Source organism: Cucurbita moschata, unplaced genomic scaffold (genome assembly GCF_002738365.1).
Source record: "Cucurbita moschata cultivar Rifu unplaced genomic scaffold, Cmos_1.0 Cmo_Scf00140, whole genome shotgun sequence".
Lineage (NCBI taxonomy): Eukaryota > Viridiplantae > Streptophyta > Magnoliopsida > Cucurbitales > Cucurbitaceae > Cucurbita > Cucurbita moschata.
Window position 1 is genome coordinate 59,738 of NW_019268656.1, and position 13,304 is coordinate 73,041.

The 13,304-nt window shown below is 35.8% G+C and overlaps 2 non-coding genes across 2 annotated transcripts; both read left to right on the forward strand.

The window, feature by feature from the left end:
- The first annotated feature begins 613 nt into the window (after positions 1-613).
- On the forward strand, positions 614-687 carry TRNAI-AAU. The gene has a single exon. It is a non-coding gene; the product is annotated as a tRNA-Ile (tRNA).
- A 10,948-nt stretch (positions 688-11,635) lies between these two features.
- Positions 11,636-11,709, forward strand: TRNAI-AAU. The gene has a single exon. It is a non-coding gene; the product is annotated as a tRNA-Ile (tRNA).
- Positions 11,710-13,304: the final 1,595 nt, after the last annotated feature.

Sequence of the window (13,304 nt, forward strand, 5' to 3'; positions counted from 1 at the left end):
GGTGTGAAAATCTCTCTATGCGTTTTAAAAGCGTAAGGTAATCCCGAGAATCAAAAGAAGATAATACCTGCATGGGTCAATTTCATTAATTCTCAATAATGATATATTTAATGATACTAGAAGATAATCACTTATAGCTTTAAGTTTATTAGGCATAAAATTATGTAAGCGAAACTCGATTGACTGAATGAGGAGCTACCGATCTACAATTTGCATAAAGTCTATGGCCTATTATCTTAGTTGGTTAGAGCATCGTGCTAATAACGTGAAGGTAGTAGGTTTGACACCTGCATGAGCAAATTAAATTAATTTTTAATAATATCTTTTCATGATACGAGTTAAAACACTGTGAACTTTTTTTTAAAGTTTATTATGCATAAAGTTATGTAAACGAAACTCGATTTACTTATTTAGGAGCCAACGATTTATAATGTGCATAAAACCTATCACATAGGCCAAATTTTATTAATTCATAATAATATCTTTTCATGATATGGAGTTACAACATTACGAACTGACTTGAAGTTTTAATTTTATTATGCATAAAATTATGTAACCTAAACTCGATTGACTAAATTAAGAGCTATTGATCTACAATGTGCATAAAACCTATGGCCTATTAGCTCAGTTGGTTAGAGCGTCGTGCTAATAACGCGAAGGTCGTAGGTTCGACACCTGCATGGGCCAATTTCATTAATTTTTAATGATATCTTTTCATGATACGAGTTAAAAAGACGGATCTGTGCCCATATGTTCTCTTATGAAGGATGAAATTCGTGGATTTCTGAGATGACTTTCACACTTTTTCTTTAGATCTGAACCGTTCGATATGTTCTTCTATGAAGCATGAAACTTTGGATTTTTTAGAGTCCTTTAAGGAACAAGAAGGAGGTAAATGAACTGACTTTGAAGGCCAAATTCATCAATGCAAAGGTCAGTAGAAAAAATTTTCCGGCAAGCCACATGTCGACTTGCGGGAGGGAAAGCGCGTCAGACAGCCTGAGGGACACATATTGACGATTAGGTGGAATAATGCGTCAGGTACGTTGTAAAGTGATACGTCTCCACTCGATATGCGACATGCAGTAGCTCTTCCGACCCACGCCCACATCTAACCCAGTTTGACTCGAAGGATGTTTGACCCGTTCCGCATGGTGCCACGCTTCAATGTAAAGAATTTCACTTCCTAGCGCGCACCTCTGGTTTTGAACCCATGACTCATCAGCAACTGACCTCTCTTTCTCCACAACTTCTTCAATTCGATTCACAAGCTCAGAAATTACCTTCCCATTCTCTTCCTTCTTCTATTTCAGACAGAAAAAACTCTCACTCGCTCTGCCCCTTCCTCCTCTAACCTTTCAATCTCCATTTCTAAAAGCTTTCTTTTCTTTTTCAATCTCTAATTTGTCCTTCAAAAGGGCTCGTTCGCCGATCGCGTGTTCAATCCAGATTCCTTTTTCGATTTTCTCGTCTCCGATATCACGATTTTGCTAAATCCGCTACGTATCCCCTCATTTCCAACGGCTTCCACAACCTCACAACTACCACCATCATATTTTGCTCCGTCGTGTTCTGTCTCTTTCAGATCTTCATTTTGAGCCATCAAGAGAAGACCATCGTTTGTTGCGTCATCTAAGGCTAGGTTGATTGTTTCTTCCACCTTTTTATCAGCTCGACAATCTTTTGCAAATTGCCCCTCGCCACAATTGTAACATTTGTCGGAGTTACAATCGTTCGCATAATGACCATATTTGTGACATTTGTAGCACTGAATGTTGGAGTAAATTGATCGACCGCCTCTTCCTCGACTGCGTCCTCTTCCACGCCAATTTGCTTGGCTCAACTGTCCCTTCTTCTTATAGTATCCTTCATGACTGTTACCTTGACCACCATGACCATTTTTACTACTTTCACGGCCAACACCTATACCTTCAAAATTATTAGAGTAGAGTACCTTTTCATCTTTGATTGACGCCTTGGTTTGAAGTGCTTGATTGAGTGTTTCCTCCTTCTTCTTACGTTGCTCGTGTGCCTTGAGAGAACCGGCTAGCTCATCGACTGTGAACATCGCTAGGTTCTTTGACTCTTCTATCGCGCATACAACATTCTCAAAGTTGTTGGTTAATGACCTTAAAATCTATTCCAAAACCTGCGTCTCGGCTAACATTTCTTCATTTCGGTTGAGTTGGTTTACCACAGTTTGTACATGCGTGATGTAGTCAGATACACCTTCTGACTCCTTCATCTTCATGCTCTCCTACTTGCCACGAAGAGTTTGGAGACGCACTTGCTTGACTCGGTCAATTCCTTTGAACACTTTTCCTAAAGTGTCTCACACTTCTTTTAATGTAGTTGCACTAGCAAGCTTCTCAAAGCCCGACTTGTCAACGACTCAGAACAACATGTATAGTGCCCCCTTATCCTTTGATCGCACCTCTTTTAACGCCTTGTTTCATGTCGCTGTATAACCCGCGATGTCTTTTCGTTCTTCTAACCCTTCTTCGACCACCTCCCATGCATCTTGAGAATCGAGAAAAGCTTTCATATGAATGCTCCAATTCTCGTAGTTTGTCTTCGTTAGTCGCGGTAGCGACATTTGACCTGTCACATTCGTCATTGGCTTGATACAAATTTATTAAGGAAAACTCATAAATTTGTGAAATAAATCTCACACACACTAACGATAGAAGAAGACAAAGAACACTCTGTTTATTTTAAAAAAAACAATCCTCTATTGCTTCTTTGTTTCTTTTATTTTTTTTCTCTGCTGGACTGTTTTACCATGGTAATAACAAATGTATTTATAACGTCTGCTAAAACTAAATATAGACATCAAGATTCCACTATTTTTCTAACATTCTTGGCCTTTCATCTCCAACACTCTTGGCCTTTTCCTCTAGAACTGACTCTTGGATTTAAAACCCACTAAAATTCTCCATGGGGAATCGGATCCCTGCTGCTTCCTTGCGGGCAAATCCCTTATCCTGATCCCCACACAAATAAATAGAGAGTTTCGTGGAAATAGGGAATGAAATAAATGGTGGGGTGATGACAGGGAATTGACATCTCTACATGTGGCCCCTGCACATGTCGTGTTTTATGATTGTATGACATATACTATGTTATGTATATGCTATGATATACGATATGTTGCATACAAGTTACGCTATGATATCATATACACTATTCTAGGACTAAGAGAACTTAGAAAATCATGAATTGTTAATTATTAAAAATATGAAATGAATCAAGTATTTATATCTCATAGGAACACTATGCTAGGAATAGATTGGTGGTATGACTAGCGCCATGAATATATGTCATTCTTTAATGTTATGGGACCTCATGCATTTTGTATACCACGTTCCTCGAGATACTTCTATCTTATGTTTAGTACACCCTATGTCTATGTATTGTTAATCATGAACAATATGACAAGAATCAAGTATGTATGTCTCATAGGTACGTTATGTCGTGTTTTAATGTTAGGGATCTCATGTATTTTATATGCCAGGTGCATCGGGATACTTCCCCATTATGATTTGTACAGACATACCTTACAATATTTATGTTCCTTATGATATTATGTGGGTCTTTTCCCTTTATGGTATTTGGTAGTGTGAGCGTGCACAAGCTCGACGAGGCAGACCATCAGAGTACTCTTATACCAACAACTTGGTGGTCAATGTGCATATTCATGGGTCGTGTGTACGGAAGTACAACATATTTAACTTTGCTCGGATGGAAAAGAAAAGCCCAAGCCCATGCCACAATGTATTTATGAAAGGATAGGTCTCACTATATTACACGTAATTCATATTCCGACCCTAACAGTGGGATTACTTATTGAGTATTTAGTAAAGTACTCAAACCACATGCTATTCTTATGTTAAAGTAAAGGTAAGATACCCATTTACGGATGACAACATTGCGTTGAAGGCCAAGGAACCAAATTTAGGGCAGTTGCATTCATGTTATTTTTAATGATCCTTAGGTTTGATCAGGGCCTTGCTTTATTTTTATTTAAACTATGTTATCTGTTTTCCACTATGTTGTTCATAAGCGTTTAGGCAATAGTTTGGAACAAGAATCGAGCTCCCAATAGTAGGCAATAAGCATTTAGATTTTTGGTCTCCTACCCTCAAGTTTCTTCCAAATTCGAGAGCAATTCTACACCATTTTGATTCAAACTTGTTCTTACAATGCTAAAAGTGCCTAGAAATCATTCCCCCAATCCAATTCGTCATTGAAGCGCTTCAAGGAAAACTCAAAATTTAAATCTGAGGATACACGAGAATACATCAAGCAGGGACGATCCCAATTGTACCTCCAAGGAATGTTTCCATAGAAGATAACTAAGGGAAATAACCTCAAGAACAAGCCCAATTGAAGAAAATCCGTTTTGGGCACAAATTAGGGGTAAGTTTCAAAATCCTATCTATGGTCTTTTTTCCTTCAAATTAAGGATTCCTTCAGCTTCAGAGCAGTAAGTTACTTGTACTCCATTTTTACCAGCTATGAAGCCAAGAAAGTTAACTTTTTCCATGCAAAAACTACCTTTATTAAAATTAACATAAAGTTTCTCTTTCCTATGCATAATCAAAACTTACCTAATATGCCACATGCTCATACAAAGTCTTTGAATAAATTAAATTATCATCAAAATGTACAACAACATGCTTTCCTAAATATTCTCTCAAAACGTAATTTATTAAGCCCATAAATATACTAGGAGCATTAGTCAACCCAAAAGGCATAACAAGTCATTCATACAATCCAACCTTAGTCTTGAAAGCTCTTTTCCATTCATCTTCTATATGCCCTCTCAATTCTTTTTTGTGCTAAAATTTCTCTACCCCTTCTTCTCACTCTTCCTCTCCCACCCCTAGGACTATGTCCCCCTAAAAGAGTGACATTAACATCTTCTTCATTTTCAACTTCTTCATTTGAGAGTAATTCTCTCCCTTGAAGATTACCTAAGGCTATTTCAATTCACTCCATCCTGTTTGTCGATGTACTAATAACTTGATTTAAACGAGTAATAGTTTTGACATATGTTTATTACACACAAAGGTCGGCTATTTGAGTAAGTGACTAAATTATGATCAAGGTAGGTTAATACATGGTAAAACAAGTCTTATAATAGCAAGCTATTCAATGAAATCAAGATAAGTTAATTATGAAATAACAGCAAAATAAAAACAAAGAAAGAAGAGCACAAATATATTTTTAGATTGAATTGCAGATTGAAGAAAAAAGAATTTCAAAGAGAATGGTGGTGTAGATTTGAGAATAACTAACTGTCTAATAAAATACTGGAAAATTTATAAGCTATCTTTGAGGAAAAAAAAAATATCAAACACAAATATTCCAGATTTAGATGAAATAAGAAGAAGGTGAATAGCAGATTATTTGATCTTGAAATAAAGATATAAATGGTAAGGACCATTTATAATGAACAAATATGATAAGGATTTCTTTTTTTGTTTTTTTTTTCAACTCTAAATATGATCTTCAAAAATAAAATAAGAACAAGGTAAAAAATGATAAAAAGGATGGAAATGACCGCAAGAAATAAATGGACAGATTTGAAGAAAAGAAAAACATAAACGAATAAACAAGAGATAAAATCAATTCTAGAATGGGCCACATAGATGCAAACTAGGCTCTGATACCAAATTGATTAAGCATCCTCAACCCAACCATCCAAGTTGAGTTGAAGCAAAAACCCTTGAATCAAAGAAATTAACTAATTTGTCCAATCTTTTGTTTTTGTATTTTTTTTTTCTTTGGTCAGTTTTGGTCTTCTTGTTAGATATTCCCCCACTATTCTCAAATGGCAAGTCATCTGATCTTTGAGGAGTCATTTATGTCGTATAGTCATATATTGCATATTAGCCAACTCACCTATTGCAACTTGAATCATAGTAGGGAAAATGGTAAAAGCACAACGAAATTACATGATTTCTGGTATGCTTAGAAGAGTTAAAGTGCATGGCACCAATGGCTTAGAAGAGTTAAACTGCATGGCACCAATGGCCGGGAATAGCTTAGATAAGCTAAATAGGGCACAACGATAATAACTCAATTTTAAAAACTTCAAAGCACAACTATAATAACTCAATTTTCAAGGCTTCAAATCATTTTTCATGGTACTGACAAAGAAAAAAATTGATAAAAATTGTTATGAGATTCGAAAATAAGGACAACTACTCGTAACACATAGAACTGACGTGACAAAGAAAAAAATTGATAATAATTTGAACGAGATTCGAAAACTAAGGACAACAACTCGTAACACATAGAATTGACGGCTCGAGACGACCCTACTCTGTGACCTTAACTAACCATTAGTGATCCCCCAAAAAAGAAAAAGTAATATATAGTGCAACTAAATAAGTAACCTACTTGTAGGCGGTAATCGAATCCTTGATCGAGTGAGTTGCCACTGGTTTTTCTCTAGGTTATAGAAAGTTTAGGTGTAGATTATATGTAACGACCCTAGTTTTCTAGGGACCTAGAGTCACTAGAATATGCATGATGTAACTGCTTTATGCGAAAATATTTTTTACATTATGTTTTTGTATTGAAGATACTCCTAAAAAGAACACAATATTACTATTAAGAATGCCAGATTAAGACTATGTAACAATGTCAGGAATCACGAACCTATAAGGGTTAAATTTGTCATTAAATTTTTCCATATACTAAAATGGAATGATTCATTCCCATTGCTAAAAAGAGAGATGAACCTCCGACCTTAACACGTTAACAATCATACACTCTAACCAACTAAACTATTCCAACAAATTATGAATATTAGCCTAGATATTATCTACTTTGACTCATTCCATATCGTCGTCAACCTCACGGTTTTAAAACACGTCTAATAGTAAGAGATTTTCACATGCTTATAAGAAATGTTTCATCCCCTCCCCAACCGAGGTGGGAATCCCCTTGTGTTCCCAACAACCTCGTTGGCACACCACCCAATGACTAGCTTTAATACAATTTGTTACAAACCAAGCCCACCTCTTTCAGATATTGTCTAATTTGGCTAATTACGTATCACCATCAGCCTCACCATTTTAAAATATGTCTACTAGGAAGAGATATTCACAACCTTATAGGAAATGTTTGGTTCCCCTCTCCAGTTGCTAGCAAATATTGTTTGTTTTGGCCTGTTACGTATCGTCGTAAGTTTAAAAGTTTTAAAACGCTTCTTTTAGATCAAGGTTTCCACACCCTTATAAGGAATGCTTCATTCCTCTCTTCATCCAATGTTAGGTCTCACAATAAATAGTTAGGATGGCTGAGTGTTCGAAGGCGTTAGGAGTCAAGTTTTGGTCCTTGTGAGAGTGCGTGGGTTGAAATCCCACTTTAGACAACTTACTTAGAAAGGTTTTCTTTTATAAAGTTGCTATTCTTTTATTAAATTGATTCAAAATTTCTATTCAAAAGATGTTTTCACAACTTTAAGGAATGGATTCATTCATTTAGCAGAATCTCTGACTTTGTTGTTAAAGCCCACACGCTCTAACAAATTGAGGCATGCAATTCTCAATAAAAAATTTGGTCTTTGGTTTGAAAGATATTTCTATAAGGAACATTGAAAATTTAAAATATATGGGCTCATTTTGTAAAGCTGGCTTTCTTTTTTAGGGCATGCAATTCTCAACTTCCATTGACAAAGTGGGAAGTGGTGATTTGGAAACATCCTTCATTTCATTGACAAAGTGGGAAGTTGTGATTTGGAACCATCCTTCAAATCCACTTCTTCATACTCATTGCAAATTAAAAGACTAAGATTTAAATTAGTAGAGTATATATATCTACATACTCATGGTGGAATCCAAGTTTTTATTTTAAGTTTTGAAATTTTAAAAACAAAAAATTAAACTATTTAATTTTTACCTAATATTTATTAGGTTTTTAATGGTTTTATTTTCGTATTTTAATGTTTTTATTTTCGTATACTTCTTTAAATTTATATGTACATATTTATCTTAGTTGGGATGTATCTAACCTAAAATTTTAGATTTGCTATGGACTTAGGCGTGCATATCGTCAATCCAGGAACCCAATTCTATTGGGACTTTAAGGAGAATTTTTTTCGAACGACATTGTTTTGGTGTGACTTTGAGAGCAAATTAGGGCATGCTTCATTCGAGGTTTTCTGGTAAGAAAAGGGAACATGGCTTTCTGATCGATGGGGTAATGAAAGATGCATATGGTTGGCAGATAGTAATTAATAATCCTCTAAACAAATTTGAGTTCTTGCACGCATGGAAAAATGGTTGTTCTCAACCTTATTAAATAATGATCTAAGTTAGTGGATGAAAATGTCGCATCTTTATTGCTTTTGTGGAACAAACCTTTGTGAGAACCACCAAGAAAATAAAGTTGTTTTAGTTATTTACTATGGGAATAAAACGCCAAAGTAAATGAGAGTAAAACTACTCTAAATTAAATTCTCGTGGTTGATTCAAATTCACTACTCTAAATACTCTAAATTAAATTCTGGGTTCAAATTCACTACTCTAAATACTCTAAATCAAATTCTGGTGGTTGATTCAAATAATATCAAGACCGTTACAAGTTAGATTTAAATTCTAAATCTAGGTCTAGAGGCATTACACCCTTAAATGAAGCAATGATGTTACGACCGAGATCCATCGCTAGCAGATATTGTCCTCTTTGGACTTTCCCTTTCAGGCTTCCCCTCAAGGCTGTAAAACGCGTCTGCTAGAGGAAGGTTTCCACACCATTATAAAGGGTGATTTGTTATCCTCCCCATCTAATGTGGACATCACACATCATGACCTTATTCTCTTCTTCAAGTTCGAGTAAGGTTTGATGTGTAGTACTTTTCTATACACGAAACACACATGCGCACATGGACCCATTAAGTGAGCTCGTATACATACCTTATGGGTCTGATGGCAGGCTTGCGAACACTCACGTTGCCGGAAACCACAAAGGGGAAGGAGCATGCATAATATCATAGTGTACATAATCATAACGAGAAAGTCTCTCGATGCATGTGACATGTGAAATGAATGAGATCCTATAGTTTCGAATCATGATACATAGTTATGATGCAAATCATACATCCATTTTATTTTTCATGACATAGAATTCCTATGAGACATACACGTATATTGGACAAATCTTCTATGGTTAATATACATGGTTTATCAATGTCTCATTGGCACAACTTGAACATGTTAACATAATATGTGTGGTGTAATATGTGAAGGTTCAAACATTATATATCATTCATATCACAACGTAGATTCATAACATATATATCATTCATATCATAACATAAAATGTAACACCCCTAATTTTCTTGAGCTAATTAGTGACGTCAACTCATGCCTGCACATGAATGCAAAAATTCATGATAGACATTTTTAAAATAAGTCCTAAAAAAATATGCCAAAAAAGAATGTGCCGGTAAGGTTGAGTTCACTCCAACCCTTCCACGCCAAATTGGAGTTAATAAAGAGTACTCCAAAACTGCTTATAATTAACACCATATCAAGTCTCATTTTCAAGAGAAGTTGTTTTTTCTTAAAATGGGAGTTGAGATTCTCCACCTTATTCACATTGGAGAAGTTGCTTTTATTAGAGATTGTATTAACAAGTTGAGAATGACAGACATATTCTCTCTGATTAGTGGGCAACTGATCTCCATTTTAAATTTGGTCATTGGATTCGATGAGTTGTCTCTTCTATTAACATACTTAGAAAGCCATTTCAATATGTCATGATTTAATGATTTTATACAAAGTTACAAGGCCATTGGTATATGTCCATATTTAACCAAGATTTGGGTGGTAAATGACCAACATACCCCTATAAGAATTCTAAAATGTTTTCAAGATTCCAAAAGACCTCAATTGTTAAATAAACTTTTTAAGAGACCCATTTATGACCTTAAGGGTAAGTATGCAAGATCATGAGAGGAAATTAGAACGATTTGAGGTATGAACTCTAAGAAAAATGACGAAACAACCCCTAAAAACCTTTTATAAGAATCAAGGTTTGTTATGAATATCAAATGACAAGATGGGTATATGAAACTATTCTTAATTATCTCAAGTTTTACTACATATAAGAACATTTATTATGCTTATGCAATATCATTCTTAGATGAGAGTTTTATTAAGTCACTCAATCAAGAAATTTGAGGAAATAACATTTTTTTTTTTTTTGAGATGTTTATGCACAAATAGTAAGAGGAAGCTTTGAGGTTGTATGAGCAAAGTGGTCAAGGATTGGATACTTTAGCAAGATTTAGAGTTTATGACTTAAAAGATAAAGTAATACATATAGACGAATCAAGTCATGATCTACTTAAAGGAAGAAACTAAATCACCGGGAAGAAATTAGGAAGGTTTGAATTAAGGTTGAATGTTATATCTAAGTTATTCCAACATTAATTCCAACATGAGATCTGAGCCTTGAATCTAATTGAATTTTTTTAGATTATGGCCTAGACAACTTGGTTAAGGTAGACCGAGCCATAGATACATGAGCTACTAAGTCAGGACTTCACACTCCTTAACATTTGTTTTAGAGAGCAATAGCTCTAGTTATTAAGAGGTAAGAATGGGCCCAGACGACGATATATTGAACATTAAGAGCTGATCCAAATAGTTATACATACATGTAGAAACAAGGGTTCCCTCAAGTATATGAACCAAGAAGGCAAGGTTAAAAGGTTTTCTCGGAGTTCGATATAGTTGTGTGGGTTAGAGTGATGTTGTTGGGCTCACTAATTTCCCCTAGCTTAACTAATTTAAGCTTATGAAAAATTGAAAGAAGAAAGGGTCCGAGCGTATCAAAACCAAGCCAGATCAGCCAAAATATTGACCAAGAGACGTAAAAAAATATATTCTTTGACTGACTTTAAACAGTTCAAGTGGGCTTATAAAATGAAGTGATGGACCTCCCTTTTACAATGGGACAATACCATTAATTCTCTTAATAATATATTTTCATGATACGGGATTATAACACTACGAACTTTAAAGATAATGTCTTAAAATTGGAAAGTTTTGAACTTTTATTATGCATAAAATTATGTAACATAAACTCAATTGGCTTGATTATGAGCTATGGATCTGCAATTTGCATAAAACCTTTGGCCCATTAGCTAAGTTTATTAGAACGTCGCACTAATTAAGTGCGAAGGTTGCAGGTTTGCCACTTGGACGGGTCAATTTCATTAATTCTCAATGATATCTTTAATGATACGAGGTTAAAGCATTGCAAACTTTAAAAGATAATGACCTAAAGTTTTATATTTATTATGCATAAAATTATGTAACCTAAACTCGATTGACTAGTTTAAAGGCTACTGCTGTGCAATGAGCATAAAACTTGTGGCCTTTTAGCTTAGTTGGTTAGAACGTCGTGTTAATAACACAAAGGTTGTAGGTTCGATAAATACATAGGCTAAATTTTATTAATTCTTAATAATATCTTTTCATGATACGGGGTTACAACACTACGAACTTTAAAGATAATGACTTGAAGTTTTAATTTTATTATTCATAAAATTATGTAACCTAAACTCGATTGACTAAATTAGGAGCAATTGATCTACAATATGCATAAAACCTATGACCTATTAGCTCAGTTGGTTAGAGCGTCGTGCTAATAACGCGAAGGTCACAGGTTTGACACCTGCATGGGCTAATTTCATTACGAAACTCAATTGACTAGATTAGGGTAGGAGCTAACGATCTATAATGTACATAAAACCTGTGACTTTATTAGATTTTCGTGCTAATAACGTGTAGGTTGTAGGTTCGAATCAACACCTGAGGGACACGCATGGTGCCACGCTTCAATTTTAAGAATTTCACTTCCCAGCTCACATTCAGTTTTGTACCCACGATTCATCAGCAGAAATTACCTTCCCATTCTCTAACCTTTCAATACCCACTTCTAGAAGTTTTCTTTTCTTTTTCAATGTCTACTTTCTCCTTCAAAAGGCATCTCGTTCGACGATTTCAACGTCTACAACGGAGACTTTTTCACAGATTTATCCACGATAGATTTTAGTTGTTGCTCTAAATCTTTGTTCTCCTTCTGATGATCTGGAAGTTTCTTTGGCTCGTTCACCGATCACGTGTTCAATCCAGATTCCTTCTTCAATTTTCTCGTCTCCGATATCGCGATTTTGCCAAATCCGCTGTATATCCCCTCATTTCCAACGGATTCCACCACCTCATAACTACCACCATCGTATTTTTCTACATCGTGTTCTTTCGCTTTCCGATCTTCATTTTGAGCCATCAAGAGAAGACCTTCATTTGTTGCGTCATCCAAGGCTAGGTTGATTGTTTCTCCCACCTTTTTATCGACTCAAGAACCTTTTGCAAAATGCCCCTCTGCCACAATTGTAACATTTGTCGAAGTCAAAATCGTTCGCATAGTGACAATATTTGTGACATTTGTAGCACTGAACGTTGAAGTAAGTTGATCGGCCACCTCTTCCTCGACTGCGTCCTCTTCCACGCCAATTTGCTTGGCTCGACTATCCCTTCTTCTTAAAGTATCCTTCATGACTGTTTCCTTGATCACCATGACAATTTTTACTACTTTCACGGCCACAACCTCTACCTTCAAAATTTTGAGAGTAGAGTACCTTTTCATCTTTGATTGATGCCTTGGTTTGAAGTGCTTGATCGAGTCTTTCCTACTTCTTCTTCTTACGTTGCTCGTGTGCCTCGAGAGAACTGGCTAGCTCATCGACTATGAACGTCGCTAGGTCATTTGACTCTTCTATTGCGCATACAACATTCTCAAAGTTGTTGGTTAATGACCTTACAATCTTCTCCAAACCCGCGGCTCGGCTAACATTTCTCCATTTCGGTTGAGTTGGTTTACCACAGTCTGTAAATGCATGATGTAGTCAGATACATTTTCTGACTCCTTCATCTTCATGTTCTCCAACTTGCCACGAAGAGTTTGGAGACGCACTTGCTTGACTCGGTCGATTTCTTTGAACATTTTTCCTAAAGTGTCCCACGATTCTTTTGAAGTAGTTGCACTGGCAAACTTCTCAAAGCCCGACTCGTCAATGACTCAAAACAACATGTACAGTGCCCCCTTATCCTTTGATTGCACCTCTTTTGGTTCTTCTAACCCTTCTTCGACCACCTCCCATGCATCTTGAGAACCGAGAAGAGCTTTCATATGAATGCTCCAATTCTCATATTTTGTCTTCGATAGTCGCGGTAGCAGCATTTGACCTGTCACATTCGCCATTGGCTTGATACCAATTT